Source organism: Felis catus, chromosome X (assembly GCF_018350175.1).
Source record: "Felis catus isolate Fca126 chromosome X, F.catus_Fca126_mat1.0, whole genome shotgun sequence".
NCBI lineage: Eukaryota > Metazoa > Chordata > Mammalia > Carnivora > Felidae > Felis > Felis catus.
In genome coordinates, this window is record NC_058386.1 from 6,092,755 (window position 1) to 6,117,479 (window position 24,725).

A 24,725-nucleotide genomic window follows, 5' to 3' on the forward strand; every position below is an offset into this window, starting at 1 on the left:
TATTAACAAAGCATCACCCCCAAGGAAAGATGAAGCTTAAGGAAAGGTATTGACCATTCACCACTTTAATAAAAGGCCATTTTATTCATGGAGATTGAAAAAGCAATGGCTGAAATTCAACAACCATTTCTCATGAAAATTCCATCTTTAAGGCAGGTTATATGTACCCGTCCCTAATATGTCAAAGAAATAAACCACACACACACACACACACACACACACACACACACCAAGATACTGCTTAATGAGGAGACATGGAGAAAATATATGTAACACCAACAAAAGAAAGGGGTTTAATTTCCTTAATATATAAAGATTTCAAATCAATTTTAAAAATTCAACAACTCAATTAAAAGCAATGAACAAAAGACATGAGCAGGCAGATGATATAAGATAGCAATGGCTTGTAATCATGAAATGATAGTCTAATTCTGATTTTAAAAAGTCCCTTAAAAACAGAATTTGATTTTCTTTCTTTTTTTAAAAATTTTTAATTTTTTAAACATTTTATTTATTTTTGACAGACAGAGAGAGATAGAGCACCAGCAGGGGAGGAGCAAAGAGAGAGGGAGACACAGCATCTGAAGCAGACTCCAGGCTCTGAGCTGTCAGCACAGAGCCCGATGTGGGGCTCGAACCCATGAACCATGAGATCACGCCCTGAGCCGAAGTCCGCTGCTTAACTGACTGAGCCACCCAGGTGCCCCCAGAATTTCATTTTCAAAGTCCATATTGGCAAATATTAACATGTATGGTTGCACACACAGTTGGCTGATTTGTGACGTAGCAGGTTTTCTCATACACTATTGATGAACATGAAAACTAGTATACTCTTGGGGAAAAATCTGGACAAATATCACTCCCACTGTTGATTTCATCTCACGGGTGAACTATGTGAACACTCACACTTGAATTCACTGCAGTGTGTAACCAAGGAACTGGAAACATTAGAACAGACTCAGCAGTCACGGAGAAGCCGTATGCACGCAGGAGGCAGAAAACGTATTCTTCAACACAAGATGTCACAGACCTTCGGGTTTAGAGTCCCTTTGAGCAACACTCTGTTTAGTTCAAGTTGCATTGCTCATAGCTCCCTCCCCAACTTTTCTTCCCTTAGAAGGCGCCCTTACATTCCCACTTTCAGTCCCAGCCCCATCTCCAAGGGCCGTTCCAGTACTGGCGGGGGGAGGGTATGGATGGGAGAGAGCAAGGAGCCATCTGATTTAGTGGGAACGCAACAGTGACATGGGGAGTAATGTGTGCGTTTCTTGAGTCTCCTCTGCTTTTCACTGCAGCACGGGCACGGGCACGTACGTTGCCCACGTGAGTGATTACCTGCCCAGACACTGATGGCGAACAATGGAAGCTTCTTCCTAGATCCATTACACGACCTTCAGGGTCAGTGCAAAGACCTTGTGCAGCAGCATCCCAGCAAGGCTGACATCTGTCTGGCGGCACTGCCTCCCCCCCGCCGCCCCAGCATTCTCAGACATGATCCATGTCCGATCCATCTTGTGCTGGAGGCTCCTGTGTGTGTGGACTGCGAACTAGGAAGGGGCCTCTGTCCAGTGTGAATCTTTCTAAATGTCTCAGGAGATCCCCCTCTCCCCCAAGTAGATTTACCAAGACCCTCCACACCACTATCTCGCATATTGTTCTTGCTCTCCTGGAATAGTGCCCTCTGTCCATGGGTTAGCTCTCCAACTCACGTTATACCGCTCTCCCAGGCATGGGAACTAACCTCTTCCCTCCTGCGTATGCCATAGGCATGTCTATCGTGTATCTGGTAAGGCTTTATTAAAAGTAGCGGTTTCTATTCTCTTGACTTGTTGGTACGTCTTTGCGTGCATCCTGTGTGGCATATATTTGTGTGTGGCACGCGTACGTGTGCATGTAGGCGCGTAAGCATGGTGGGTGGGGCATGGATGGCAGACAGAGAAGCAAATCTCACCACGCTCCGTCTCAGGTGATCACTAAGGCAACACGCATCACAACCAGAATGTTCACAAATGAGGGTTCTTCACACAAGAGTGCATATGATACGCCTCATTTGGAGGAGCAAGATACGCATACATGTACATACATTTCTGCTTGTACATACATTTATAATTTCAAAAAACACTTGTAAGGCTGCTAACAATTTCTGGGGATGGTGGGCTCTAGATTACTTTTGAATATCTTATTTTTCCTTTTGTTTCTTTTTATACATGTACATTTTGTGATAAAATATAGTTAATAAAAATGAAAAAAAAACACAAAAGAAATTTTTTAAATGGGAGGAGGGAAAAAAGCTAGGAGAGATCATTAGAGTCTTTTTTCTTTCTTTCTTTCTTTCTGGTATTGACTCTCCCAGCTGTGCTGGTCCCTTATGCTCCAATCATCTAAAGTCAGAAAGCATGAATGCTTCCCAGAGCGTTATTCATGTCGCGAGCACTCTCCTCAAGGGTGAGTGAGAAGGCATTTTCTAGGTAAGCAAACTGCTGGGTAATAAGTGTGCTGAGCAACACGTTTACAGAAATGTTCTGGGGAATGGATTTACTTGGAAATAGAATTAACCGTTGCCATAAGAGATTGCTGAAGGAAGGCACATGTCTATACAAACATACCACTGCAGTCCTAAAACTATTATTTGGGGCAGATTTTCATTGGTTTAATAAGCTGTTCTAAAGGCCTCAGAGTCTTTTCAATTCGCCTCCCCCAGAATTGTTCAGTGCCGCCTGAAGGGTTCCTGAACAATGCCCACATAAGAGAAACATCATCTGCCACTCGGTGGACCCCCACTTACACCACCTTCAAGTGCCACAGACAGCAAGCTCAAGCACACACATCTCCCCTTGTCCCAGGGAATATCCTGCTTATGTTAACTAAATGGCCTTTTTTCCTGCCTTCCGATGCCCCTGTGAAGGGGCCGCTTAACACTTTATAAGGGGGGGCCTCTAGTTCAACGGGACACCCGTAGATCCGAAAACACACTCTCGCGGAGAAAAGCATGCACTGCCTACAACGATTCAGTTTAACTCCACGTTACCAGCACTCTCGGTCAAAACAGAGTCCTAAATAGAAAACTCAGGCAAGTCTTCAAGTAAATCATAAACTCTCCAGCGATGTGTGTGTCTTCTTTCTCTTTCACAGCTCAGGGAAAGGGAAGAGACCAGGTACCATCACCACCACTGGAAACGGAGATGGCTGAAGAGGCTCTGCTCACAGCTACCCTACACGGCTCTCACTGCTGTTCCAGTCAGTCTGTCCAACTGGGGCCATGCACGTCTGGGCTCCTTGTACGCAGTGTTTTAAGCAGCACCCCTCTCAAAGCACAACATGACCAGGCAGAAAGTTGCCCTAAGATTGGAGTCCCATTCAACAGCTCATAGCAAGACTGTTGGGAAATCGACGCGACTGTTCCTGGGCTCTCAACGGCTTTGGCATGAGCTACAATGACAATTTAGAATCCCAAAATTCTACCTCCTACTACCTGACTTAAAGATAATGAGACATAACTACTTCATCTTTGCTTCCAAGGTGCCCTCAACACAGCTAAAGCATTTAGCATTCAGTACATCTTTCCTCATCCAAATTATCGCCCATTATGTGACCCATGTCTGTTTCTCTTTCTAAACGCGAGAGAATGTCTTCGTGTTATCACAGTAACTCACCCTTGCAGGCTGAGCTCTCCCAGCTGAGCAATGGGTAATGTCCGAGCAGTTATAACGGAGTCTGTAGAATAATTGTTCTCACTGGAAATGGAACAAAAGAAGAGAGTTTGTCGGGATTTTTCCACCGTGTTTTATTCTGCTCACATTTAGATTAAACCCAGTGTAGGATGTGTATAGCCAGACTCTCAAATGATTCAGAATCTTCTGACATAAATTTAAGACAGAATATGTCTCTACTGAAAACTCAAAACAATATCGAAGATAAGTAGGCAGGAATGTTCATGTGCAAATCTGACCTCTAGAAAGATCTTTGATTATAGACATCAGTGCTTAATGTATAAAGTTTTTATAATCTGAAACTCCCCAATGCTCTCACCAAAAAAGAACACTTAAATAAATCCCAAGCACAGTGTCTAAAATTTGACTGCAGTCTATTTGCAGTTACAAATAAATACATGTTTGAATTTATAGATATTTCTTTCATTGACTAACTTTTCCCTATGTGAATTAAAATTATTTTTCAAACTAAATACATTTTAGGTGTATTGTTGTCCCTTCCTCAACTGAAAATATTTCATTTAATCTCCAAGGATACGACCTTAACAAAATGACCAAGAACTAAAATATACAAAGATTAATGACTAGCTTGTATAATGAAAAAGTAACATGCAAATCCATGTTACAAGGCAATGTTTGACTTTAAAGTTAATGGTTATATAAGTAAGTACATCATATTGCTGAGGATAGAATATTTCTTACAGGCAAAAAAAAAAAAAAAAAAGAGGAGTGACTGGTGATTGTACCATTTGGTCAATGCCTTGGAGGCCTGGAGGGAGCTGACCTCACGTATAATATGTATGGGCAGCAAGATGTGTAGTGATCAAAGTCCTACAAGATCTCATATTTGTCATTCCATTGGATCAAACCCTGTAGAGAGCATTAAAACTTTCTAGCAGTGAGTGTGAAAGTGCAGGTGTGGAGAGGCTGGAATCCACCCCAAAAAGTGGAATATTTTACCCTTGACACTGTATAGAATTGCTAGTGCATGGTGATAATAAACAGAAGATGGACATTGGGTCTGTTCTATCACTGCCTTTAGTTCTCTGGACCACTTCCTGTGCAATTCTGAAAAAGTAACTGATAATCTATGATTGCTAATGCTGTAGCAACAGAATGTTTTTGTTAGGATGAAATAGTATTCAGAATTCCAGTGTTCCTTTTGGACAAAACCACTGCCCCTTTTGCTCCATGGCCCTGAGGACTCCACAGAAGGCCTAAAAAGAGGGTCTTGATTGGATCCTGGCGAATAGGGATACAGAGACCATGCAAGGCATCCTGAGAGACCACACACCAGGATCCTGGGAAGTCCATCAGTCCAAGTAGGGCTTACGAGACATGGAAACAGAAGGGTGGCTGAGGATAGCAGGCAGCACACCCAGCGCTGGCATTAGTTACAATTTTGACTCATTTCAGTCCTATATTGGGAGATAATTCTATTTCCAAAGACAGTTGGTCTTTATTCTCTCAGTTGAGTCCTCCCTTTAGGGCAACTCCAGAGTTTCTTTATAAAATGTGCTTACATTCCACTGTTTTTGAATTTCTCTGGCCAGAGTTGACCTTTCTATGCAACTAGGAAGGGAAAAATAATTTCCATGTCCAAGTTTAATTCTCATGTGCTTGATCCTGCAATTATTGTCCCTTGAAAATATGAGTTTAACCTTAGGACACTGGCAAGCCCCATGTTATTAATACACGGGTTTTTCCCTAGGACTGTGAAGGAGTTCTCAGAAGACAGAGAGAGCTTGGACTTTCTCCAAACCTTTGGCCTTTCTAAATCTCTCCAGCTTTTGTTCCTACAGTCTGGAAAGAACTGCTTTTTCTGTCCAGCTTTCAGTTTCTGCAGTTCTCTGTTTCAGCTGTCCCCCGTCTAAGCTAAGACAAGAGGTGCTTTGCTTTGCACAGTCAGCCAGCTGTTCCAGCTGTTCAAACTATAAATTAATTTTCCAGGAGAGAAAGAAAGGTAGGCAACTCTCTTGGTCAACAAAGCAGGATGCATTTACCAGCCCCAGAGATCTTGGCCAGTTACGGTGTCCGCCGAGGAAGGGTGCAGGTGGAGAAAAGAAATGAAACTAGCAACCTTTCCTGCTCTTCTGGTGTTACAGCTATTCTGAGAGATAAGAAATCTCTTTCCAGCTATTTTTCTCATATTATATGAATTGAGAGATGCTCTTCTGGGGAAACCTCCCGTAGGACACATCATTGGAATGTTAACTTTGCCAGGGTCTTCCAGCTTTGTCAAAATAGGTCCCTTGGAGATATTGCCCCTATGTAGTCTGAACCCAATTTTTGTTGTCACAAGAATTTTAAATGAACTGAATGTTGGACAATCAAGATCATTCCTTTTTGTTTTCGTTCATCTTGGAATGCATAGATCACGGCACACTGTCATAATTTGCTTGCATGACGCAACTCGCTCACGGTCGTGTGTATTAGCTATAAATGCATGCATGTGCGGGCTTATCTCCATTGTACGTGCACGTGTTCGCTTTTGTCCACACTCCTCCTCCCATCCCCCTGGAAACAGCCTTCCCAATAATCTGTTGTACACATTTGTGTAAAATGTATGTCATTGTTTTCGGTTGTAGATGTGTGTCTCCATGTTATATGTTGTTGTCATGTGTTGGTGTGTGATGGGCTTAACTGTTTTGTGTAATAGATTACATTCTATTTCTCACTTTTTTTCACACTGTGCTATTGGGATCTATCTACCATGCAGTGTTCACACATAGTGATGGCTTCTGACAGCAGGATAATGCTCTGAAGTATGCGCCTTCTGCATGCTCCACGGCCCATCCCCAGCGATGTCCCCAGTTCCTGGCCAGTACACACATCATGATGAACCCTCTTGGACATGTCTCCCAGTGGTCTGTTGTGATAATTTATTTGGGTTATATACTCAGAGTACAAATTTGGGTCACAGACTATTTTGATATTTAATGTGATTAAACCCTGTAGAGTTTTATATTGTTCCCATATAAGACTCTCTATGGGAAAAGATGCTCAACGTCACTCCTCATCAGGGAAATACAAACCAAAACCACACTTGGATACCACCACATGCCGGTCATAGTGGCTAAAATGAACAAATCAGGAGACTATAGATGCTGGAGAGGATGTGGAGAAACGGGAACCCTCTTGCACTGTTGGTGGGAATGCAAACTGGTGCAGCCGCTCTGGAAAACAGTGTGGACGTTCTTCAAAAAATTAAAAATAGATCTACCCTATGACCCAGCAATAGCACTGCTAGGAATTTACCCAAGGGGTACAGAAGTACTGATGCATAGGGGCGCTTGTACCCCAATGTTTATAGCAGCACTTTCAATGGTAGCCAAATTATGGAAAGAGCCTAAATGTCCATCAACTGATGAATGGATAAAGAAATTGTGGTTTATATACACAATGGAATACCACTTGGCAATGAGAAAGAACGAAATCTGGCCCTTTGTAGCAATGCGGATGGAACTGGAGAGTGTTATGCTACATGAAATATGTCATACAGAGAAAGACAGATACCATATGTTTTCACTCCTATGTGGATCCGGAGAAACTTAACAGAAGACCACGTGGAGGGTGAAGGAAAAAAAAAGGGTTAGAGAGGGAGGGAGCCAAACCATAAGAGACTCTTAAAAACTGAGAACAAACTTAGGGTTGATGGGGGGTGGGCGATGGGTATTGAGGAGGGCACCTGTTGGGATGAGCACTGGGAGTTGTATGGAAACCAATTTGACAATAAATTTCATATTAAAAAAAAAAGACTTTCTATGGTATCCTAGTTGTCCATGTTTTTGGCCTTAGATTAAAACCATGCTATTTTGATTACTATGGTTTTTGTGTATGACTTAATATCTGTTAAAGCAAGTTTTTCCTATGTAATATTTTTGTCAAATTTTTGTCATTTTCATGGAAGTGCATTCTTTGATAGACATTAAAAATTTTTTTTAATGTTTATATTTGAGAGAGACAGAGACAGAGACAGAGTACAAGTTGGGGAGGGGCAGAGAGAGAAGGAGACACAGAATCCAAATCAGGCTCCAGGTTCTGAGCTGTCAGCACAGAGCCCGACGCGGGGCTCAAACTCACAAACTGCAAGATCATGACCTGAGCCAAAGTTGGACGCTTAACGGACTGAGCCACCCAGGCGCCCCTCTTTAATTTTTTTTAATGTTTATTTATCTTAGAGAGAGAGAGACAGAGACAGAGACAGAGACAGAGAGACAGAGTGCAAGTTAGGGAGGGGCAGAGAGAGAGGGAGACACAGAATCTGAAGTAGTGATAGACATGTTAGATTAGGTTTATCAAGTTTTAAATAAATTCAACTGAAATACTGAATTTAAAAATTAGGAGAATTGATACCTCTATAATATTAAAATTGTATCATCTCAGGAAAGGAACGTCTATTCAGATATTCATATCTTCTTCTGTCCTTTATAGGAACTTTACATTTTTCTCCATAGACTTTGCAAATACAGATACTTGATGGTTTCTTTGCTGTTGTGAATGGTATCTTATGTTGCTTTATATACTCAAATGTTGGTGTGGAGACTTACTTCCAATTTTTGTGAGTTTATCTTGCTTCAGCAAGATTACTGAACTCTAATTATAATAGTTTGTCTAGGGATTCTGTTGTTTTTGTATGTAAATGATTGTTTCATCTGCAGATGATGTAATATAAGAAGCCCCGTTCCATACCATAAGAAAAGTAAAAGAAATGAGAAGTGTAAATATTGGACCATTTTGATATATGCTCTGTGAGTTTGCAAAAATAATATACAGAAAACCTTGGTTTGCAAGCATAATTCTTTCCGGAAACATATTCGGAATCCAAAGCACTTCTATATCAAAGTGAATTTTCCAACAAGAAATAATGGAAACTCAGATGATTCACTCCACAACCCAAAAATACTAATATAAAAATGATTACAATACTGTAATATAATACAAAATAATAAGGAAAATATAAAGAAAAATAAACAAATTAACCTGGGCACTTCCCTTTGAAAACCTTTGTGGCTGGTGTGAGGGAGACAAGAAAAAGGAGGGTTATTGTGTAGGACTACTTTCACTATCACTAATGGAATCACTGCTACCTATTGGGTTAATAGAATCTTTTTCTTTTCGTGCAACTTTAACAAGGTACCTATCCAATGACCTAGAATGAACCAAAGCATTCCTAAGCTTACTCTTGTATACAAAATCAAAGGACTGTCCATAGGTGCTGTGAAGTGACAAAAAAAAAAAAAAAATACACTAGTTCCAGTTATGGGCACTTTCCAACGTTCTGAAAAATCAGTCATTTCTGCCAAACACCACAGCCTGAGGCAGAGCATCCGAGCATGGGAGATGATCACCCACAGTCCCACAGAGAGAGAGAGAGAGAGACAGAGACAGAGACAGAGACAGAGAAAGAAAGAGAGAGAAGAACCATTGGCTCAGTTGTGATCCTGTGATGTTCGGCATCACATACTACTCATATCGGAAGACATTACTTGTTTATCAAGTTAAAATTCATTAGAAATGTTTGCTCGTCTTGTGGAACACTCACAAAACAAGTTCTTGCAATCCAAGGTTTTACTGTATATTGTTTGCTGGCCATACAGTTCTATCTAACTATAATATCTCAAGCTTTTTAATTATATCATTCAGATCTTTTATAATGGTGCTTTTTTGGCAGCTTGATTGAACCACTTCTTAGAGGAATATGTTTATTAAGATCCATATTTAGGGGTGCCTGGGTGGCTCTGTCAGTTGAGCATCTGACTTCGCCTCAGCTCATGATCTCACGGTCCATGAGTTCGAGCCCCGCGTCGGGCTCTGTGCTGATGGCTCAGAGCCTGGAACCTGTTTCGGATTCTGTGTCTCCCTCTCTCTCTGACCCTCCCCCATTCATGCTCTGTCTCCCTCTGTCTCAAAAATAAATAAACATTAAAAAAAATTAAGATCCATATTTACTATTGAGTTCTTAAACTCACTAGTATCCAGATCTTTCCCCTATTGAGGTAAGGGTTTAAGCAAGCTCTCATATCCCTTTGATCTCCTCATTGTGTTGCCCACTGTTTGGTGCTGTTTAGAGTTTTAGTTATGAGTTAAGATACCTTCACCTTTCTCTCTTTTTATCTTGGCTTTATTAGATGACAATCAAGTACCTGACCTAGATCACCACCCTGTTTCTATATTTGTTACAGTCTTTACCTGGAGTTGAGCAATTCTTCTGTTTCAAAGCAGAGTTTTTGTCCAGCAAATCTTGCCTGAAAATATTTTCAATACACTCCCACATTTTAATTGAGAATTTGGTTAGATATAGACTTTTTATGTTCAAAGTAAGGATAACATGTTACTCTATTTTAAGGCTGCTCAGGGTGCCGTAACACAATACTATTGATTCAGGGCCTTCAACAACAGAGATTTATTTTCCTACAGTTCTGAAGGCTAGAAGTCCCACATGGAGGCACCGGCCAGTTTGGTCCCTGGTGAGAGCTCTTCCTGACTTCCCACTGCTTCCTCTCCTGGCCTTTCCTCTGCAGGTAACCCAGAGACACAGCAGGCTCTCTGTGTCTCTACTGATCCCAACATGAGGGCTCCACTCTCATGACCCGATTCCCTTCCCAAAGCCCCATCTCCACATGTCATCACACTGAAGGTCGGGACTTCAACATATGAAATTTGGCGGGCCACAAACCTTCAGTCTACAACACTGACTTCTTAGAGTTAGTGTTGATGTCGAGAATTATGTTGTCAGTTTGATTCTTGTTCTTCGGAAGCCTATTACTTTCTACTTGGAACTTCTTTTGTTCGAATATGCCTACGTATGTGCTTTCTGTACCTATCGTGTTGACAATGCTCTGAGCCATTTCCATCAAATATCTTTGATCTTTAATCATCTTCTTCTTCTTCTTCCTCCTCCTCCTCCTCCTCCTCCTCCTCCTCCTGCTGCTGCTTCTCCTCCTCCTCCTCCTCCTCCTCCTCCTTCTTCTTCTTCTTCTTCTTCTTCTTCTTCTTCTTCTTCTTCTTTTTCTGTAATGGAGCATCTCTTCATTTTTCCCCCCAAGAATGCTTCCTTTCCATTTTTTCTTCAACTTTATGGATCTCTCATCCATTTGTTGCTAGTTCTATTTCTACTCACCATGTCCTGGGCACTTCTGTTGCAATTCTCTTCTTTTTAGCCTTTCCCAACATTTTTTATGGAGGAGTCTTGAAACTTACTTTGCAGCTCACCCATTTTTTTTCACCTGTATCCATTCTGCTATTCAGTCCAGTACCCACATCCTTTACTTTGACACTCATGGTCTTCATACTATACATTCCACTTGGTTCACTTCTGTAACTTATTATTATGTGCCCTATCTTGGTACACTCTTCCACTATCTCACTGACTATATTATATGTACATTCTTAAGCCATCTCCCTCTGCAATTATACTGACATGGTTATATGTTTTTCAATTTGCTTTTTTTCTTAGAGGTTGTACTCCTTGGGTCTTTAGTTATTTTAGTCTGTGAGTGTACATTATTTGAGGAGAGGGTTCTCCCCTGGAGGTTATGTTGCCCCCCAGGAGACATTTGGCAATGTCTGGGACTATTTTTAGTTGTCACAGCTGGGTTAAGGGTGATGCTACTGGCATCTAGTGAGTAGAGGCCAGGAATGCTGCTCAACATTGTACAATAGACAAAACAGCCCCACAACCCCCACAACAAAGAACTGTATGGTCCCAAATGTTACTCCTGTCAAGGCTGAGAAGCTCTCAGTTAGGAGTATCACTGCTCTGTGTGCTGGAGAGGGCCTGAGTCCTAAGGGTGGAGGCCCTAGGCAGCATGGAACCACCGTGGGATGGACACTTCTTTTCCCTCAACAATACCAGACAACCTCTGGTCAGGGTTTCCTCTAAGGTTGTTCCCTAAATTTCATCTCCTGAGGTTGAGGTTCACCACTGCTGGGTGTTTAGAAGGGGTGTGGGCAGAGGAGGAGATGCCCAAGGAGGGCAGATCTGATGCAAGGAGATGCCTTTCATCAATTCCTCACCCAGTAAAGATGCTGTACCGCCTTGAAAAGATCACCCACCTCAAGAATATCAGTGGCCTGGCTATTGCAACAGTTTTCTTATGGCAAAAGGGGCAGGTAGAGACTGCCCCTGCCCCCCCCCACACACCCAAAGCAATATCAGAGAGAGGTAAGAAGGGAAATTAATTTTTTCCACCAATTCTCTCACTAGCCTTTTGGAAGCCTGGTTATAGCTTAGTGAGGCCACCTCCCACCTGTCACCCCCAGAGAGGTGTGAATCCATTTCCAGGAGTTTTCAGGGAACTTGGGTGGTTACTATAGGGTGTTTCCTCCTGTCTTCTAGCCTTTCCTTCTGCTTCCATAGCTGTCGGTCTATGATTGCCGCTCAAGTTTCATCGGAAACCCTATCAACTCTAAAAAGTATGACTTTGACGGGGTGTCTGGGTGGCTCAGTCGGTTAAGCATCCGACTTCTCCCCAGGTCATGATCTCACGGCTCAGCTCGTGAGTTTGAGCCCTGCATCAGTCTCTGTGCTGACAGCTCAGACCCTGGAGCCTGCTTTGGATTCTGTGTCTCCCTCTCTCTCTGTCCCTCCCTGGCTCATGCTCTGTGTCTCTCTCTCACAAAAATGAATAAACATTAAAAATTTTTTTGAAAAAGTATTAATTTGAGATGCCTTGTGAAAACTAAGATATTGAAGTGAGTATTTCTGTAAATTCCATTCTTTGATGGATGATGTAATAGATTGTTGTACATACGTTTAAATGCTGTGGGATATATTTTTGAGTTGTTATTTTCCCCCACTTTGAACACAAAATGATTTTTCTCTTGACTCTGACAGTTACCATTCACATGAATATTTAAATGATAAGGAAACTAAATGTTTTTCCCCTTTCCAGTCTCTACCGAGTACCGTTTAACATGACACGTCCTTCTTTTCTCTCAGGGAACAGAATCTCATTCTTAGCCACTAATAACATTAATCAAAGCAGTCTTTTATGACATGTAAATAAATGAATTTTCCTTTACATGCACAGGACAATATAGATGATCTGTAGAGACTGGGTATTTATCACAGTGATATATTCCTATTATCACATTGCCATTAGTTACTCATTGGTTCAGGGAAAGTACACTGCTTAGGATATCAAGGATATCGAGACAGCAGTGTAGAGAAAGAGAAAAGCTTACGGAAATTCAGAGATGGCTTTCATGGCCCACTCCCTATTGTATTGTTATAGATTACTCACATGGCTTATAATCAGACTTAAAATACAGACTTAACCTTAATAGCACTTTCTCATGAGAAAGCAGTTTTTCACGTGTATGTAAGACATACATTGCAAATAATGCATCTGAGAAAAAAATTTTAAAGCAAGCTTAAACTCTCTTTTAATTAGGTTTGTATACATTCAAATGTCTAAGAGAAAAGTGATTTTATTTTTTATCTACCTGTATATCTACTTATCATTCTATCATTTATTTTTGTGGTTTGGTACATGATCATTTTCCATAAACTGTCAGTTGAAATCAACTGGTAAAGTACAGCCAATTATTTATCAAACTCTAGAAACATAACTGCAGATGCAAATATTTTTATGAATTCTAGTATATCATAAGCACACCCAGATCTAATAAAAGTAGCATATAGATATTCTCAGAGTAAATGCAACAGTAACCTGAATGCCTGTGAACATTTTATTCAAATACACTGAATGTAGTTCTACGAAGTATACTTTAGGACATCAACAAGGATGCAAGAATTCAAAACTTTTGCAGACTCTAGACAACACGAACACTAATCAAGATAAAACAACACTCTCCCATTTCAAGTTTTCCATTTTGTCCTATGTTTTAAACCAAGGGACCAGCCAACTGCTACCCTCAAGCGCAATCAGGCCCAACATCGTTTTTTGGTACACAAACACATCCACTTGGTGATGAATTGTCTATGACCGCTTTCATACTACGGTGTCAGAGTTGAAGCCATCGGACCCACAAAACCTAAAACATGTACTATCTGGCCCTTTACAGAAAGAGTTTGCTGACCTTTGTCGTGAGCCATGAATAAATGAACGTACTGAAGTTGCTGCCATGTTCTCTCCACTATTACCTAATCTAATGGTGGCTGGAATGTTCTTCCTACCTCAAAAAGGTGGATTTGGCATCTTTCCCGTGTCTCCTATATGATGAACCATGTTAAGTTTTCTCTTCTCTTGCTGTGGGCTGGCATGAACAGTTATTTTACACTTTCATTCTTAACTTATCCTGAAATTATCTGCACAAACATTTCCTTTGTGCTAAGCTTGGACAAGCAGTGATTCATACTTTTGTTGGCAAAATGAAAACCTTGATTAGAATCAATAATATCAAATAGCTGCCATCAATTAAAAACGCTTCCAACAAACCCTTTGTAGCAGAGTTGTGTAAATGGATATGGCCTTGATTTATTAGGGAATGGAGGGACGCATAGTGAAAGGTATTGATTTTTCTATTTTTTTTCCCCCAGATGCTGGTAGCATACAATTGATTTATAGTATCATTAGCATTGTTATGGTTCTAAGCATTTTTTAATTGCCATTGTTACTTCCCTTATAACTCATGAGTTATTTAGGGATGTATTTTTAAATTCCCAAACATAAGGGATTTTATTAACTATGTTTTTATTGTTGATTTCCAATTTACTGCTTTGTGGTCATTCTCAGTACATGGGGTATAAGTTTATGTATGTGTAACATACGAAGCTTCTTAATGTCATTGCTAAAACCTTCTATCTACATTCTAATACTCTTTTATCTTGATCTACCAATTTCTTTTTAAAAAAAAATTTTTAATGTTTTTTAAATTTATTTTTGAAGGAGAGAGAGAGAGAGACAGAGCATGAGCGGGGAAGGAGCAGAGAGAGGGGGAGACACAGAATTCGAAGCAGGCTCCAGGTTCTGAGCTGTCAGCACAGAGCCCGACGCGGGGCTTGAACTCACAAACCACAAGATTATGACCTGAGCCAAAGTCGGATGCTCAACCGACTGAGCCACCCAGGTGCCCTTTGATCTACCAATTTCTGACAAAAACATGCTACAACATTAAACTGCTAACGAATGTGTCCATTTCTCTTGCTAATTCCATCAGTTTCCTTTTTGGAATTCAAGGTACATACAATTTCATATTGCTGTATCTTCTTAGTAGACTTGTCCTTTTGTTTCCATTATATATCATCTTATTTTGGTAAAACAGTTTGTGCATTCAATTCTGTATTGTGGGATACTGGCACTAGTAGCTTTCTTTTTATTAGTATTCTCCTTGATTTTATTTAGCTGTGTCATATTTATATAGCTCGATTTTTAGTAGATCAGTCTATTTACATTCATGATAATTAATGTTATATTGGGGCTTACCTCCACCATTTTATCTTGGGTTTTTTATATCGCCTTTTTTTTCCCTTTCTTTCTTTTTTTCTCCCTAGCTAGTTAGTTAGTTAGTAGGTTTCATGCCCAGCACAGAGCCCATAGCAAGGCTTGAACTCTAAGATCAAGACCTGAGCTAAGATCAAGATCCTGACATTTAACTGACTGAGCCAACCAGGTACCGCTATTTTTTAAATTTAACGTTTTTTTCCCTTTATTTCTTCTCAGTTGTGGTTATTTACCATGTGTTATCATGGTTACTTTCACTGTGGCATATACTAAACAGTAATTTAAAATAAAATCTGAGGTTAATTCTGAAAAAATCTGAAGTTATTCAGTAATTGTGTATTTCATCAAAAGACTGCACTCCCACCTTGTTATCGCTGCCAGAGTTTTCATTTTCAACTTTTAGTGCAAAATGTCATTTTTACATTTAGCATTGAGTTAAATTAGTCGGTATTTCATCCACTTCTGGACACCTTGCTTCTTAATACCTATCTCTTCCCTCTTACCTTCGCGTGTTTTTTTTTTCTTAACAAAGAACATCCTTGAATATTTAAGTGCTAGTTCCATAGTCTGTATATATAAATTCTGTATGTGAAAACAAAATGCCTGTATTTGATGCTTCTTCTTGAATTTTAAGATGGCAATTGCTCTCCTTCTAACCTCAAGTACTGAGAAGTGCACTGTTAGTTGAATTGTAATTCCCTTGCAGGTGATTTGATGTTTCTCTGTGGCCGCTTCATAATTTCTCTTCGTTCTCAGTGGTTTGGAAGTAACTCTTATATGCCATGGAATGGAGTTATATTTATCTATCTTTTCAGCTCACAGAGTGCACTTCTGATCTAAAGACTGCAATTCTGAATAATTTTGGCTATTACTCTATTCAACTCCACCCATGTTCCAGCCATTTATCGTATCAAGTAATATTAAAGGATCTCAGTCTGGGCTCCAAATCTCATACCTATTCTTCTATATTTTTATATTTCTTTAAAAAAAATCTTCTTCCGGGGTCACCTGGGTGGCTCAGTCAGTTGAGCATCTGATTCTTCATTTCGGCTCAGGTCATGATCCCAGGGTGTTAGTATTGATCCCTGCATCAGGCTCTGCACTGAGCATGGAGCCTGCTTAAGACTTTCTCCCTCTCTCCCCTTCCCCCCCCCACCCCTCTCCCCTGCCCATGTGCACACTCTCAAAAAAATTTTTTTTTATTTTAATCTTTTACTATTCTGTTAGGTCTAATGTTGTAACAACATCTAATTACTAATTTCTCTTCGAATATGTGTAGTAAGAGTTTATCCCAAGAATAATTTGTTTTTTACTGATAACTGCTAAATTTTTCTGTGATCTCTAACATTTTATGCTAATTTCTGCCTATCTTGATAACTCCCCTGCCCTTTTAAAAAGGATGTTTTTAATTCATATAGGCATCTTAAATATATTACTTTTAAGCTCTCAGACTGCTCTAGGGTACTTTAACTTCAAGTTATCTAACTTTTTAAATTATTTTTTTAATGATTTTATTGACGGTAATAGCCTCTTAGCAATTGGGTTTCTTCACAAGTTTTGGAATTTTGGATTGTGGCTCTTTTGGAGGGGTGGTTTTTGTTTCTCTTTTCTAGTTCTTTCTCCTTCCTTCTTTCCCTCTCTCTCCTGTCTCTAGGCTTAGTCCTTGTGTATAATAATTTCATGGCTGGTTGAACCCTCAAGCCCCCTGTGACAGTTAATTTTAGGTGTCAACTTGGCTGGGCCACGGTGCCCAAATATTTGCTGAAACGTTTTTCTGGATGTTCTATGAGGCTCTTTTTTTGATGAGATTGCATGTTGGTAAACCATGAATAAAATGTACTTCATAATGTGGGTGGGCCTCATCCAATCACATTAATAGAACAAAAGACTGACTTCCCTTGAGCAAGAAGGAATTCTGCTGACAGATGATCTTCAGACTTAAAAGCATTATCACTCTTCCCTGGTTCTCCAGCCTGCTGGTCTACCTGCAGAGTTCGGATTTGTCAGCCTCCATAATCATTAAAGTGAATTCCTTACAACAAATCTCTATCTATATACACACATCCTATTAGTTAAATCTCTCTGGAGTATAATAACTAATAACCCTCCCCCCAAAACCTGTCAGGAGGAGATATAATAATGGCATTTCAAGGCTGCTGTTGGATGATAGGGAAATTCAGCTAGAGCAGATCTTGCCCCTGAATGACTGGGTGGCTTGGTCCAATCTCTGGTCTTGAGGCTACGTATGTGTCCTTAAGCCTCTCTAAACCTGGCTAAAGTCCCAACCTCAGGCAGTGGGCAGTGGCTGCCTTCCCTCAGCTTCTTCACTGGGGTAGGGGGTGATTCTCGCTTAAGTTCCTAATGTGTCCAAGTGAACCTGGATCCATGAACCTTGCGACAGGAAATTCACAAGACACATCTGTTGACAAATAGCAAGTATGGATACATCTATTTTCTTCCTGTGATAACCAAACAGTGGAAAGGAGTAACGACTTCTGCCATTACAAAGGAGTAATGACTTTCCCAAATATATTTGGGAAAATATCCTTTGAGGAAAAAGGATCTTTCATCCAGAAGACCCAAAAGAACTTCATCCTGATAATCCTTTGCTATAGAAGAATTTCTATAATTGATTGAAAATAGACATCATGAAGTCATGCTTTGTACAAAAACAACTCGCCACATAGGCTGAGATTAAAAGATGACGTGATGAGCTACAAGGAGGCAGGCTTCTCTGCAGAACATCGCTGCACCTGCCTCAACCTTATTCCTCTTGCAGATCTCGGATTCAACATTTCCTCTTTGCCTTGCTCAGACCCGGCTCCTTCTCCCACCACATTAACACTGCTATCATCATCGCTTACTTTTTCTCCCACCTGCTCCTATAACATCCAGGGCTTACCCTACTGACACATTCCATAGGATATTGTGTTATAATTTGTTTATCATCAGTGTCACTCCTAATGAAATAGAAATCTTCTAAGGGCTGGAACCTCTTCTACTTAACAGATATTCGAGTCAGCTGTGCCTGGACCCAGGCTTAGCACATCACTCCTACCCCAGTAAATATTTTTTGAATAGTTGACTGGATTCTCATCATTCTGAATAGTCTTCCTATTTCTGGGCATTTGTGACCTACATATAAAACTATTCCTCTGAAACTTTATAGATGTACATTGTGTTTTACAACAAACATGGGATTGATTGAGACATTCTCTCTTTTTTGGTGCACGTAGAGTTCATATATCCAGCAATAGCGGTTGTCTTCCTCTGCAGACCCCTCAGCATTCTCCTAAGTGGGAGCAACCCTAGTCAGCCTTCCACGCTCTGCGTACAGCTGATGGAGGCCTAACGTTTATGACTCTTGCCCTATACTTTCCACTTCACCTCACTGGAAAATTGAACAAATGATTATAGAAAAGTAAATTTAAAAGAGAGATGCGATGGCAGGGAGGTGCCTGGGTGGCTCAGTCTGTTAAGTGTCTGACTTTGATTTCGGCTCAGGTCATGATCTCACAGTTCATGAATTCAAGCCCGACACTGGGCTCTCTGCTATAGTGCAAAGCCTGCTTTGCATCCTCGACCCCCCTCTCTCTCTGCCCCTCCTCTGCTCTCTCTCTCTCAAAAATACATAAACATTAAAAAATTTTTAAGCATAAAAATTAAAATAAAATATAAATGCTACGGGAAAACTGTTTTCATACTTCCTCAAATCAGATAGTGGGGCTCAGAGAAGGAGTCAGCAGTCTGATGTGACAGCAGAAAGGTTTGCAGTGATTACAGCATTGCACCCTTCCTCAGCAGGAATGGCCCATAATACCTTCGTAGGAAACAGAACCTTAAGGGGGCAGAACCATGGCTCTTACAGCAAACCTATTGGGAGGCCATCAGACAGTCACTGAAAGGAGTTCTGAGGAATTCTGCCCCCTCCCCTCAGGTCTTCACAAATTTGCCAATGAAAACGTCGTCCAAACCTAAACCATTGCTTTGTAAGTCATTATGGAGGCCTGAGGTGATGTGGGACAGCTGTTTCATAACTAGCACCTGAAAAGATGAATGGACTAAGAGATGAAGAAAGGGAGACTCGACTGCAGGCAAAGATGCCTTCTCCCTCAGATTCAACCATGGGGATGTTATTTAATTTTTTCAAATGGGTGGGGAGGAGGGGAATAAGGGCATCATCGCATCGACATCGGATGTCTCAAGGAAAATATCAGATTCTGAATGTAAATTTTAAGTTACTTTTCTCTACTAAATTTGCAACGATTTTTGAAATAATTCCCAGGAGTACAGATTTGTGTCAACGTTCTACAACCATTCTAAACTGTAAGGTACAAGTAAAGGAAGTTCTTTCAAATATTTAATTGTAAATGTTTATAATCTAAAGAGGCAAAGACTAGTTGAAACGATGATAGTATCAGCAGGGAAGGAAGATCAGGGGGCTGGCTACAGGACCAGAAAATACTAAATGTTTTAAGGCGATACTGATCAGTATTTTCTCTCATGATAATTCTCACAGCTTCCTCCAGGTAGAAACCGCAGATATGTACTCCACCAAGCAGAACTGGAGTTGCCCATTTTGACTTAGCAAGCCTAAGGTGAGTAGGATGTAAGCTCTGGGAGAAGGGTGTATAGAACATCTCTCTTCCCCCATTGTGCATTGATAATTCCAAACCTTCCAGTAACCCTCTGGTATCAGTGTATTTGGCTGAATTACATAGATATTGGGGCACCCGGGTGGTTCAGTCAGTTAAGCGTCCAACTCTTGACCTTGGCTCGGGTCATGATCTCACGGTTCATGAGTTCGAGCCCCGCGTCAGGCTCTGTGCTGACAGTGCAGAGCCTGCTTGGGATTCTCTCTCTCTCCTTCTCTCTCTGCCCCTCCCCAGCTCATGCTCTAAATAAATAAATAAATCTTTAAATTCCATAGATATTAATGAGACCCAAATATCAAAGAGAGAACATCAAAAAGTCCTCTTCTAAGTTAAATGCATTTGGAACGTCTGGTCAAATAAGGGAGAGTTCTGCCGGCCGGAAGAGGAGAGCCTTTAAGCATGCGAGCATCTGGGCTGCTTATGTTCTGAGCTCATTACAAGACCGATGTGGTGACAAGGAGAAGCCAAGTCACTGGCCGAGCACAGGAGGCCCCCAACCTTGGGCTCGATGGCAGGCTGTGACTTGGCGGACGACAGCATGGCTGGGAACCTCTTCCCTGAGCCCTGTGAATCGCTCACACAAGCACACCCACCTGCACAGGTGTCTGAGCAGCCAAGCACCCTGGAGCAGCAGCCCCGAAGCCACAGGTTTCTACGGCCTGGGTTCTGTGGGGCATTTGGAAACATGGCTGAGTTCTATGGCTCGTCCCTGAAGCCTACCTATCATGTGCCTTTCTGGTCTGTGGGATAAGCGATAAGCCTTCTCTGTGCTCATCTGAATACCATACAGTCCAGGGAATTTAGGCCTCAACCGATTTATTTTTCCTTTTGTGGTATCTAGATACCCTCACCAAAAAATAATAGCAAAAACTGATGAGATACGCTTGTCGAACCGCACCTACTCTTATGAATAGATGAAATCCTTTAGAATCCCCTTAATGTTTGTCTGCAAATATTAGCTATGCCATCCTGGTTTAAGATGCTCGAGAAACCTGAGCTGTGCTAACACAATTAATTTGCTCATTATATACATCTTCATCAGCAGGGAAAGGTAAATCCCAGGCCAGCCGGGGATGATATTAAAAATTCCAAATGAGTGGGTTTTACAGCAATGAGTACTGAACATTTTTAAGTGTTTTTCTGCCTTCTGGTAGTTGAAGTGTTATTTAATTCATAGTCCATGGCTATGCCGTGTACCCATGTCAACAATGCTAACCTTTTATAATCCCTTAACAATCATTTTACAGCTTGGGCTGCGAGTTTAGCAGCCTGCCATGGGCTTCTGGATGTGATTACGGGCTGGCGATTGTAGAGCCCCGCGGTGGAATATTCTCACTCCATCACATCATGTTGTAAAGTTGGGGTCCCACCCCCCTTCAATCTGCCTCCTAAGGCTTTTGCTGTTGTCTCTACCACAGAATTTGTACTTTGAGTCTCTGTGCAGCTCCCCGTGTCTGGAAGATTTCTGGGTGTTGAGCACGTAGTCGTGCTGTCACCCCCATCACTGATTCTGCTTCCCCCATGCAGGCTTCTGTGATATGGCAAACCCCATGACTCTTTACAGTTCCTCCTAATGAAGTTTATCAGCTCCTCTTGGCTATATCTCTGTAATTCATATTCAAACCTTATTTCTCCAGCTCTTCTTAAGAGCAGGGTATTGGCCTCTGTTGTGATTCTGAACTCATTTCTTCCCCAGGCTGTAACAGACATTGCATTGTGATTATCAATTTGCCTTGCTAGCTCGAGAGTACCTCTAGGGAGCGTGATCTATCTACCTATCATGGGAGGAGTTGAGGTCTTCCTTACGTGGAAATTGTTCCTTCTACTGTAGCACCCGAGGTCAGAAATTCCACGGAGAGAAATAATTATTTTATTCTTTAAAAAAATGTTTATGTATTCTGAGAGAGACAGAGAGGGTGCAGGGGCAGGGCAGAGAGAGAGTGAGAGAATCCCAAGCAGCTCCTCAGTCAGTGCAGAGCTTAACACAGGGCTTCCATCCCACGGACCACGACCCCAGGCCAAAATCATGAGTCAGATGCTCACCCGACTGAGCCACCCAGGAGCCCCAAAAATAAATTATTTTCCATTGAGCATCAGGGTCTCCAAATGCCAACTGTCGTGGGAAAGATCCCTGCACAATTGGTTTATGAGATGGTTCCCCCGGAGACAAAAGGAGATGTGGAAAAGTAAGCGAGGACTGGCTCCTTGCTGGGGAAGAGAAGCCGAAAAGAAATAGGTGACAGAGGAAGATGGAAGGGTATGAACCTACGTTGAGTGACTAACATCACAGGGCTGGCTGTGCAGGACATAGCAGCATTCTGAGGTGACCGCCTGCAGGTGCCTCCGTGCCTCTTCCCGATAGCCACTGTGCACAAGCCCTCCTCATAGTGCGCTAACGTAGGGCACTAATTGCGACACAGGTTACAGGCTGTGGCACCCACATTGTGCTGGTCCCCTCTGCAAAGCATTTGTTCTTGGTCCGCCTTGTCTTTGAACGTGAGGCCTCCGGTGGCACAGTTGATTCCAACTGTTGACTTTGTTCTTCTTTCCATCCCAATTGGATTTTTCTAGACCCACTGTAACTCGGCTGAGAATCCTTCCAACACTACCCTCCATGTGACCACGAGGATAATTAGCAAACAAAGTAACCGCACGACTTAGGCACAGGGGGAAAAAGCCCTGACAACCCAAACTGTGCCTCGGGCTAAGTTTCTCCAAGAGCCCAGTGGACTTGGGCACGGCAGGAGCACATCCAAGATAGACATCCTGACGTGCCAGAGAAAAGTCAAGAGCAGGAAAGACTGGGTAACAGCACATGCACATGGCCAGCAAAATGCACACTTGTCTGATGGGTCTGCACAAACAAGATGATCCCAGCTGCTGTGGGTTTTTCCCGCTGAACAGATACAAAGGGCATATTTTAAAACTTTCACTGTGTGTTTCTCCCTTCATGGAAGGTGTAGATTCAAGAGCTGGGGAAGCATCTCAAAGTTCGGTGACTCATTTCACTCTTGGACAATTAAGACAAATAATTCTGCACATGGACAGGAGCCAACCCCTCTGCGACAGTGCGTACCAGGCTCACCTTAAAGTAATTAAATGTTACAGGGAAGCAAAACGTAAGTGAGATTATAAACCTTTTGCTGTCTTGGAATAGGGCCTCTAACTCCAATTACACTGAAGGGGCACAGGGCACGCGGAAGGGCACACATCAGTGGTCACGAGGCGGCTTGGCAACGATCCGCCTTGCGAAGCACGGGAATCACAGCACCTGGCACCGAGGCTTGGTTCCACCATGAAACCACTCTCTGACCACGGCGTGATGACTCTGTATCGTTTCCTCATTTATGAAGTGAAAATGAGAACACCAGAGACAGGGCTGTTGCGGGGAAAAAAAACTAAAAGGCATACTAATGGAAAAGATCTTTGAAAAAGTCACTCAAAAAGTAATACACCGTATTTTGTGACATGTTCGTATTTATGCAAAATTTACCTCTGCACATAATAGCTGCTCAGCTAACATTTGCTGTGTGTGCTGACGACTGCGGGCCTCCCAGTCACTAAATGCGGTGAATTCTGCCCAGTCGCCAACCATCTCCACCTGTCCTGCTTTCGTGTGGCTGTTGTAGTGCTTCTTGCAAAACCCCTCCCTGCTCAACGGTTACGCTGCGGCTTCCTCCTTCAAGTCCAAATGGCGGCCCAGGCAGGGTTTCAGCGGCTTGTCACCTGCTGGCTGTAGACTGTCGCAGGTCTCCAGGAGTCTTGTCCCTGGATCATGTCCTCTGCTCCCATGCTCCAGTCACTCCTCTGTTTGTCCCTGCCTCTCGGATTTTCACCTCCAGTCCTATCATCTCTTCTAAACCCCAAAACATATTTCAACAAGTTCCTGGGTGCCTCCCCATCGTGTCCTTAAAGCAGATGGTCCTGTCTCCAGCCCCAGGCACAACTGCCCCCGCCCCTTCAGGTGTCTGTTGTGAGAGTACACAATCCCCTATATTGTTATTAGCTGTGAAGGACCACCGTTGTTCACTCCTTCTCTTCATCCCCTGAGCTCATCCCACTGATCACAAGCCACCTAAGGTTGCCTTGGACATATTTCTTGAATCACTCACCTCAGTCACACACAGGAAAGATTAATACCTTCGCCAAATTATTGCAAATAACCACCCTGTTGACTTCCATAGCCTCCAGACTATTCTTTCAAGCTAGTTTCTGCACAGCTGTGGGCTGACCTTTCTAAAGCTGAAATCTGGCTCTGTCACTACTTAATGCTCCTCCCCTCCCCCAGTGGCTCCGCTTTGTCTCCAGAAGCCAAGCACTTTATCATGATAGGATGGCCATGAAGAAGTGCCCCCATGACCACCTACTGCAGGGACGTGCCTCCCTGACCGCCCACTGCACGAATGTGCCTCCCTGACTGCCCACTGTAGGGAGCGTGTTGGGGCGAGATCCTCAGCTCCACAATCCACCAGTGCCTTTGCGCTGAGCCTCCCAGGCACTGTTCCCCAGCAATGATTCAGCATGATGGAAACACAGGCATGGACCCATTTGTGGGAGATATGGCACTCCTTTTCAGCTCAAGGACTCCCTAATGGCTCGGTTGAAATCTCCTGAGAGTTCATAGCCATCCACCCAACCTTCTCCATCCGCTTCTTTGGGGGTCAGGTTTGATGGAGGCCAGAACCCTCCCCCAGCCTCTCCCGCTGCTTCCTAATTCCCTTTCACATGGGCATTTCCTCTAATGAGATCCTGGAAAGTGTAACCCTCCTCTGATGTCTGCTTCTCAGCACACTCAGAGTAACACACATTACAAACACGTTACACACTTTTGGTTTTGCAAATTCCCACTAGCAGCATCGACTGCAGTCTTGTGTTCTTATGTTTTCTACCTGTTGTCCTCACCATCGTCTTCTCTTCTGGATCAGTTCTATTGTAAATATAGCATCACT

The 24,725-nt window shown here is 42.2% G+C and overlaps 1 long non-coding RNA gene across 1 annotated transcript in view; it reads right to left on the reverse strand.

Moving 5' to 3' along the window:
* Nucleotides 1-653: 653 nt before the first annotated feature.
* LOC111558714 overlaps nucleotides 654-24,725 on the reverse strand; it is a 363,682-nt gene continuing 339,610 nt past the window's right edge. The window contains exon 4 of the long non-coding RNA XR_002739823.2: nucleotides 654-3,734. This is a non-coding gene — a long non-coding RNA (uncharacterized LOC111558714). The remainder of the gene's footprint in view (nucleotides 3,735-24,725) is intronic.